The sequence below is a fragment of the Chiloscyllium punctatum genome, chromosome 42, assembly GCF_047496795.1.
Source record: "Chiloscyllium punctatum isolate Juve2018m chromosome 42, sChiPun1.3, whole genome shotgun sequence".
In the NCBI taxonomy this organism is placed as follows: Eukaryota; Metazoa; Chordata; class Chondrichthyes; order Orectolobiformes; family Hemiscylliidae; genus Chiloscyllium; species Chiloscyllium punctatum.
The window spans coordinates 9,468,467-9,476,742 of record NC_092780.1 but is presented as its reverse complement, the minus strand read 5'-3'; the positions used below and the strand labels follow the sequence as shown (position 1 = coordinate 9,476,742).

General features: G+C 48.1%; 4 non-coding genes across 4 annotated transcripts; all 4 read left to right on the top strand.

The window, feature by feature from the left end:
- The first annotated feature begins 1,160 nt into the window (after positions 1–1,160).
- Positions 1,161–1,232, top strand: trnac-gca (transfer RNA cysteine (anticodon GCA)). Its single transcript has one exon. It is a non-coding gene; the product is annotated as a tRNA-Cys (tRNA).
- A 2,075-nt stretch (positions 1,233–3,307) lies between these two features.
- Positions 3,308–3,379, top strand: trnac-gca (transfer RNA cysteine (anticodon GCA)). Its single transcript has one exon. It is a non-coding gene; the product is annotated as a tRNA-Cys (tRNA).
- A 1,533-nt stretch (positions 3,380–4,912) lies between these two features.
- On the top strand, positions 4,913–4,984 carry trnac-gca (transfer RNA cysteine (anticodon GCA)). Its single transcript has one exon. It is a non-coding gene; the product is annotated as a tRNA-Cys (tRNA).
- Positions 4,985–7,598: 2,614 nt separating this feature from the next.
- trnac-gca (transfer RNA cysteine (anticodon GCA)) lies at positions 7,599–7,670 on the top strand. Its single transcript has one exon. It is a non-coding gene; the product is annotated as a tRNA-Cys (tRNA).
- Positions 7,671–8,276: the final 606 nt, after the last annotated feature.

Here is an 8,276-nt window from a genome sequence, read left to right as displayed (position 1 = left end):
CGTAAACTGATGAAAGGCGCAGACAAGAGAGTTGTTTTAGACAATTGTCATTGTAGTATGTGGAAAGTGTAAACATGCACCGCCCTTTTCTCGTGGGAGTCTAGCTCAGTGGTAGAGCATTTGACTGCAGATCCAGAGGTCCCCAGTTCAAATCTGGGTGCCCCCTTTATACAAGCAACTTCCCAGCACTGGAGCGGCTTTTCAAGTAACTGCCGTTGCCCATCCTGCACAGGAAACACTGAAGGAGGGGTGTTTTGCTACCACAGCAAGGTTCCTTCTTTGAAGAACACCTCAAAGACACGAAGATCCGTGTTGCATCGTGAGATGTTGCAAAACATGCACTGCAGCGCCGAAACGAGAGCATGAAAGCATTGCACGTGCATACGGTCAGCGCCGAGGTCATCGGAGCAATATCTTCCGTCCATCTGGACTCTACCACTCAGCCATTTCCATTTCCGATGCAAATGCCATTGAAGTCAGGCAGTCATTTTGGAGTTAGGTTCCACATACAAAACATCTGTGCTGCACGTAAACTGTTGAAAGGCGCAGACAAGAGAGTTGTTTTAGACAATTGTCACTGTAGTATGTGGAAAGTGTAAACATGCACCGCAGTTTTCTGTTGGGGGTATAGCTCAGTGGTAGAGCATTTTACTGCAGATCAAGAGGTCCCCAGTTCAAATCTGGGTGCCCCCTTCATAGAAGCAACTTCCCGGCACTGGAGCGGCTTTTCAAGTAACTGCCGTTGCCCATCCTGCACAGGAAACACTGAAGGAGGGGTGTTTTGCTACCACAGCAAGGTTCCTTCTATGATGAACACCTCAAAGACACAAAGATCCGTGTTGCATCGTGAGATGTTGCAAAACATGCACTGCAGCCCCGAAACGAGAGCATGAAAGCGTTGCACGTACATACGGTCAGCGCGGATGCACTCGATGAGTGCATCTGCGCAATATCTTCCGTCCATCTGAACTCTACCACTCAGCCATTTCCAGTTCCGATGCAAATGCCATTGAAGTCAGACAGTCATTTTGGAGTTAGGTTCCACATACAAAACATCTGTGCTGCACGTAAACTGTTGAAAGGCACAGACAAAAGAGTTGTTTTCGACAATTGTCACTGTAGTGTGTGGAAAGTATAAACATGCACCGCAGTTTTCCGTTGGGGGTATAGCTCAGTGGTAGAGCATTTGACTGCATATCAAGAGGTCCCCAGTTCAAATCTGGGTGCCCCCTTTTCCAAGCAACTTCCCGGCACTGGAGCGGCTTTTCAATTAACTGCCGTTGCCCCTCCTGCACAGGAAACACTGAAGGAGGGGTGTTTTGCTACCACAGCAAGGTTCCTTCTACGATGAACACCGCAAAGACACAAAGATCCGTGTTGCATCGTGAGATGTTGCAAAACATGCACTGCATCGCAGAAACGAGAGCATGAAAGTGTTGCACGTGCATACGGTCAGCGCGGATGCACTCTATGAGTGCATCGGCGCAATATCTTCCGTCCATCTGAACTCTACCACTCAGCCATTTCCAGTTCCGATGCAAATGCCATTGAAGTCAGACAGTCATTTTGGAGTTAGGTTCCACATACAAAACATCTGTGCTGCACGTAAACTGTTGAAAGGCACAGACAAAAGAGTTGTTTTAGACAATTGTCACTGTAGTATGTGGAAAGTGTAAACATGCACCGCAGTTTTCTGTTGGGGGTATAGCTCAGTGGTAGAGCATTTTACTGCAGATCCCGAGGTCCCCAGTTCAAATCTGGGTGCCCCCTTCATAGAAGCAACTTCCCGGCACTGGAGCGGCTTTTCAAGTAACTGCCGTTGCCCATCCTGCACAGGAAACACTGAAGGAGGGGTGTTTTGCTACCACAGCAAGGTTCCTTCTTTGATGAACACCTCAAAGACACAAAGATCCGTGTTGCATCGTGAGATGTTGCAAAACATGCACTGCAGCCCCGAAACGAGAGCATGAAAGCGTTGCACGTACATACGGTCAGCGCGGATGCACTCTATGAGTGCATCTGCGCAATATCTTACGTCCACCACTCAGCCATTTCCAGTTCCGATGCAAATGCCATTGAAGTCAGACAGTCATTTTGGAGTTAGGTTCCACATACAAAACATCTGTGCTGCACGTAAACTGATGAAAGGCGCAGACAAGAGAGTTGTTTTAGACAATTGTCATTGTAGTATGTGGAAAGTGTAAACATGCACCGCCCTTTTCTCGTGGGAGTCTAGCTCAGTGGTAGAGCATTTGACTGCAGATCCAGAGGTCCCCAGTTCAAATCTGGGTGCCCCCTTTATACAAGCAACTTCCCTGCACTGGAGCGGCTTTTCAAGTAACTGCCGTTGCCCATCCTGCACAGGAAACACTGAAGGAGGGGTGTTTTGCTACCACAGCAAGGTTCCTTCTTTGATGAACACCTCAAAGACACGAAGATCCGTGTTGCATCGTGAGGTGTTGCATCGTGAGATGTTGCAAAACATGCACTGCAGCGCCGAAACGAGAGCATGAAAGCATTGCACGTGCATACGGTCAGCGCCGAGGTCATCGGAGCAATATCTTCCGTCCATCTGGACTCTACCACTCAGCCATTTCCATTTCCGATGCAAATGCCATTGAAGTCAGACAGTCATTTTGGAGTTAGGTTCCACATACAAAACATCTGTGCTGCACGTAAACTGTTGAAAGGCGCAGACAAGAGAGTTGTTTTAGACAATTGTCACTGTAGTATGTGGAAAGTGTAAACATGCACCGCAGTTTTCTGTTGGGGGTATAGCTCAGTGGTAGAGCATTTTACTGCAGATCAAGAGGTCCCCAGTTCAAATCTGGGTGCCCCCTTCATAGAAGCAACTTCCCGGCACTGGAGCGGCTTTTCAAGTAACTGCCGTTGCCCATCCTGCACAGGAAACACTGAAGGAGGGGTGTTTTGCTACCACAGCAAGGTTCCTTCTATGATGAACACCTCAAAGACACAAAGATCCGTGTTGCATCGTGAGATGTTGCAAAACATGCACTGCAGCCCCGAAACGAGAGCATGAAAGAGTTGCACGTACATACGGTCAGCGCGGATGCACTCGATGAGTGCATCTGCGCAATATCTTCCGTCCATCTGAACTCTACCACTCAGCCATTTCCAGTTCCGATGCAAATGCCATTGAAGTCAGACAGTCATTTTGGAGTTAGGTTCCACATACAAAACATCTGTGCTGCACGTAAACTGTTGAAAGGCACAGACAAAAGAGTTGTTTTCGACAATTGTCACTGTAGTGTGTGGAAAGTATAAACATGCACCGCAGATTTCCGTTGGGGGTATAGCTCAGTGGTAGAGCATTTGACTGCATATCAAGAGGTCCCCAGTTCAAATCTGGGTGCCCCCTTTATACAAGCAACTTCCCTGCACTGGAGCGGCTTTTCAAGTAACTGCCGTTGCCCATCCTGCACAGGAAACACTGAAGGAGGGGTGTTTTGCTACCACAGCAAGGTTCCTTCTATGATGAACACCTCAAAGACTCAAAGATCCGTGGTGCATCGTGAGATGTTGCAAAACATGCACTGCAGCGCAGAAACGAGAGCATGAAAGCGTTGCACGTGCATACGGTCAGCGCGGATGCACTCTATGAGTGCATCTGCGCAATATCTTCCGTCCATCTGAACTCTACCACTCAGCCATTTCCATTTCCGATGCAAATGCCATTGAAGTCAGACAGTCATTTTGGAGTTAGGTTCCACATACAAAACATCTGTGCTGCACGTAAACTGATGAAAGGCGCAGACAAGAGAGTTGTTTTAGACAATTGTCATTGTAGTATGTGGAAAGTGTAAACATGCACCGCCCTTTTCTCGTGGGAGTCTAGCTCAGTGGTAGAGCATTTGACTGCAGATCCAGAGGTCCCCAGTTCAAATCTGGGTGCCCCCTTTATACAAGCAACTTCCCAGCACTGGAGCGGCTTTTCAAGTAACTGCCGTTGCCCATCCTGCACAGGAAACACTGAAGGAGGGGTGTTTTGCTACCACAGCAAGGTTCCTTCTTTGAAGAACACCTCAAAGACACGAAGATCCGTGTTGCATCGTGAGATGTTGCAAAACATGCACTGCAGCGCCGAAACGAGAGCATGAAAGCATTGCACGTGCATACGGTCAGCGCCGAGGTCATCGGAGCAATATCTTCCGTCCATCTGGACTCTACCACTCAGCCATTTCCATTTCCGATGCAAATGCCATTGAAGTCAGGCAGTCATTTTGGAGTTAGGTTCCACATACAAAACATCTGTGCTGCACGTAAACTGTTGAAAGGCGCAGACAAGAGAGTTGTTTTAGACAATTGTCACTGTAGTATGTGGAAAGTGTAAACATGCACCGCAGTTTTCTGTTGGGGGTATAGCTCAGTGGTAGAGCATTTTACTGCAGATCAAGAGGTCCCCAGTTCAAATCTGGGTGCCCCCTTCATAGAAGCAACTTCCCGGCACTGGAGCGGCTTTTCAAGTAACTGCCGTTGCCCATCCTGCACAGGAAACACTGAAGGAGGGGTGTTTTGCTACCACAGCAAGGTTCCTTCTATGATGAACACCTCAAAGACACAAAGATCCGTGTTGCATCGTGAGATGTTGCAAAACATGCACTGCAGCCCCGAAACGAGAGCATGAAAGCGTTGCACGTACATACGGTCAGCGCGGATGCACTCGATGAGTGCATCTGCGCAATATCTTCCGTCCATCTGAACTCTACCACTCAGCCATTTCCAGTTCCGATGCAAATGCCATTGAAGTCAGACAGTCATTTTGGAGTTAGGTTCCACATACAAAACATCTGTGCTGCACGTAAACTGTTGAAAGGCACAGACAAAAGAGTTGTTTTCGACAATTGTCACTGTAGTGTGTGGAAAGTATAAACATGCACCGCAGTTTTCCGTTGGGGGTATAGCTCAGTGGTAGAGCATTTGACTGCATATCAAGAGGTCCCCAGTTCAAATCTGGGTGCCCCCTTTTCCAAGCAACTTCCCGGCACTGGAGCGGCTTTTCAAGTAACTGCCGTTGCCCCTCCTGCACAGGAAACACTGAAGGAGGGGTGTTTTGCTACCACAGCAAGGTTCCTTCTACGATGAACACCTCAAAAACACAAAGATCCGTGTTGCATCGTGAGATGTTGCAAAACATGCACTGCATCGCAGAAACGAGAGCATGAAAGCGTTGCACGTGCATACGGTCAGCGCGGATGCACTCTATGAGTGCATCGGCGCAATATCTTCCGTCCATCTGAACTCTACCACTCAGCCATTTCCAGTTCCGATGCAAATGCCATTGAAGTCAGACAGTCATTTTGGAGTTAGGTTCCACATACAAAACATCTGTGCTGCACGTAAACTGTTGAAAGGCACAGACAAAAGAGTTGTTTTAGACAATTGTCACTGTAGTATGTGGAAAGTGTAAACATGCACCGCAGTTTTCTGTTGGGGGTATAGCTCAGTGGTAGAGCATTTTACTGCAGATCAAGAGGTCCCCAGTTCAAATCTGGGTGCCCCCTTCATAGAAGCAACTTCCCGGCACTGGAGCGGCTTTTCAAGTAACTGCCGTTGCCCATCCTGCACAGGAAACACTGAAGGAGGGGTGTTTTGCTACCACAGCAAGGTTCCTTCTTTGATGAACACCTCAAAGACACAAAGACCCGTGTTGCATCGTGAGATGTTGCAAAACATGCACTGCAGCCCCGAAACGAGAGCATGAAAGCGTTGCACGTACATACGGTCAGCGCGGATGCACTCGATGAGTGCATCTGCGCAATATCTTACGTCCACCACTCAGCCATTTCCAGTTCCGATGCAAATGCCATTGAAGTCAGACAGTCATTTTGGAGTTAGGTTCCACATACAAAACATCTGTGCTGCACGTAAACTGTTGAAAGGCGCAGACAAGAGAGTTGTTTTAGACAATTGTCACTGTAGTATGTGGAAAGTGTAAACATGCACCGCCGTTTTCTGTTGGGGGTATAGCTCAGTGGTAGAGCATTTGACTGCAGATCCCGAGGTCCCCAGTTCAAATCTGGGTGCCCCCTTTATACAAGCAACTTCCCAGCACTGGAGCGGCTTTTCAAGTAACTGCCGTTGCCCATCCTGCACAGGAAACACTGAAGGAGGGGTGTTTTGCTACCACAGCAAGGTTCCTTCTTTGAAGAACACCTCAAAGACACGAAGATCCGTGTTGCATCGTGAGATGTTGCAAAACATGCACTGCATCGCAGAAACGAGAGCATGAAAGCGTTGCACGTGCATACGGTCAGCGCGGATGCACTCTATGAGTGCATCTGCGCAATATCTTCCGTCCATCTGAACTCTACCACTCAGCCATTTCCATTTCCGATGCAAATGCCATTGAAGTCAGACAGTCATTTTGGAGTTAGGTTCCACATACAAAACATCTGTGCTGCACGTAAACTGATGAAAGGCGCAGACAAGAGAGTTGTTTTAGACAATTGTCATTGTAGTATGTGGAAAGTGTAAACATGCACCGCCCTTTTCTCGTGGGAGTCTAGCTCAGTGGTAGAGCATTTGACTGCAGATCCAGAGGTCCCCAGTTCAAATCTGGGTGCCCCCTTTATACAAGCAACTTCCCTGCACTGGAGCGGCTTTTCAAGTAACTGCCGTTGCCCATCCTGCACAGGAAACACTGAAGGAGGGGTGTTTTGCTACCACAGCAAGGTTCCTTCTTTGATGAACACCTCAAAGACACGAAGATCCGTGTTGCATCGTGAGGTGTTGCATCGTGAGATGTTGCAAAACATGCACTGCAGCGCCGAAACGAGAGCATGAAAGCATTGCACGTGCATACGGTCAGCGCCGAGGTCATCGGAGCAATATCTTCCGTCCATCTGGACTCTACCACTCAGCCATTTCCATTTCCGATGCAAATGCCATTGAAGTCAGACAGTCATTTTGGAGTTAGGTTCCACATACAAAACATCTGTGCTGCACGTAAACTGTTGAAAGGCGCAGACAAGAGAGTTGTTTTAGACAATTGTCACTGTAGTATGTGGAAAGTGTAAACATGCACCGCAGTTTTCTGTTGGGGGTATAGCTCAGTGGTAGAGCATTTTACTGCAGATCAAGAGGTCCCCAGTTCAAATCTGGGTGCCCCCTTCATAGAAGCAACTTCCCGGCACTGGAGCGGCTTTTCAAGTAACTGCCGTTGCCCATCCTGCACAGGAAACACTGAAGGAGGGGTGTTTTGCTACCACAGCAAGGTTCCTTCTATGATGAACACCTCAAAGACACAAAGATCCGTGTTGCATCGTGAGATGTTGCAAAACATGCACTGCAGCCCCGAAACGAGAGCATGAAAGCGTTGCACGTACATACGGTCAGCGCGGATGCACTCGATGAGTGCATCTGCGCAATATCTTACGTCCATCTGAACTCTACCACTCAGCCATTTCCATTTCCGATGCAAATGCCATTGAAGTCAGACAGTCATTTTGGAGTTAGGTTCCACATACAAAACATCTGTGCTGCACGTAAACTGTTGAAAGGCACAGACAAAAGAGTTGTTTTCGACAATTGTCACTGTAGTGTGTGGAAAGTATAAACATGCACCGCAGTTTTCCGTTGGGGGTATAGCTCAGTGGTAGAGCATTTGACTGCAGATCAAGAGGTCCCCGGTTCAAATCTGGGTGCCCCCTTTATACAAGCAACTTCCCTGCACTGGAGCGGCTTTTCAAGTAACTGCCGTTGCCCATCCTGCACAGGAAACACTGAAGGAGGGGTGTTTTGCTACCACAGCAAGGTTCCTTCTATGATGAACACCTCAAAGACTCAAAGATCCGTGGTGCATCGTGAGATGTTGCAAAACATGCACTGCAGCGCAGAAACGAGAGCATGAAAGCGTTGCACGTGCATACGGTCAGCGCGGATGCACTCTATGAGTGCATCTGCGCAATATCTTCCGTCCATCTGAACTCTACCACTCAGCCATTTCCATTTCCGATGCAAATGCCATTGAAGTCAGACAGTCATTTTGGAGTTAGGTTCCACATACAAAACATCTGTGCTGCACGTAAACTGATGAAAGGCGCAGACAAGAGAGTTGTTTTAGACAATTGTCACTGTAGTATGTGGAAAGTGTAAACATGCACCGCCCTTTTCTCGTGGGAGTCTAGCTCAGTGGTAGAGCATTTGACTGCAGATCCAGAGGTCCCCAGTTCAAATCTGGGTGCCCCCTTTATACAAGCAACTTCCCAGCACTGGAGCGGCTTTTCAAGTAACTGCCGTTGCCCATCCTGCACAGG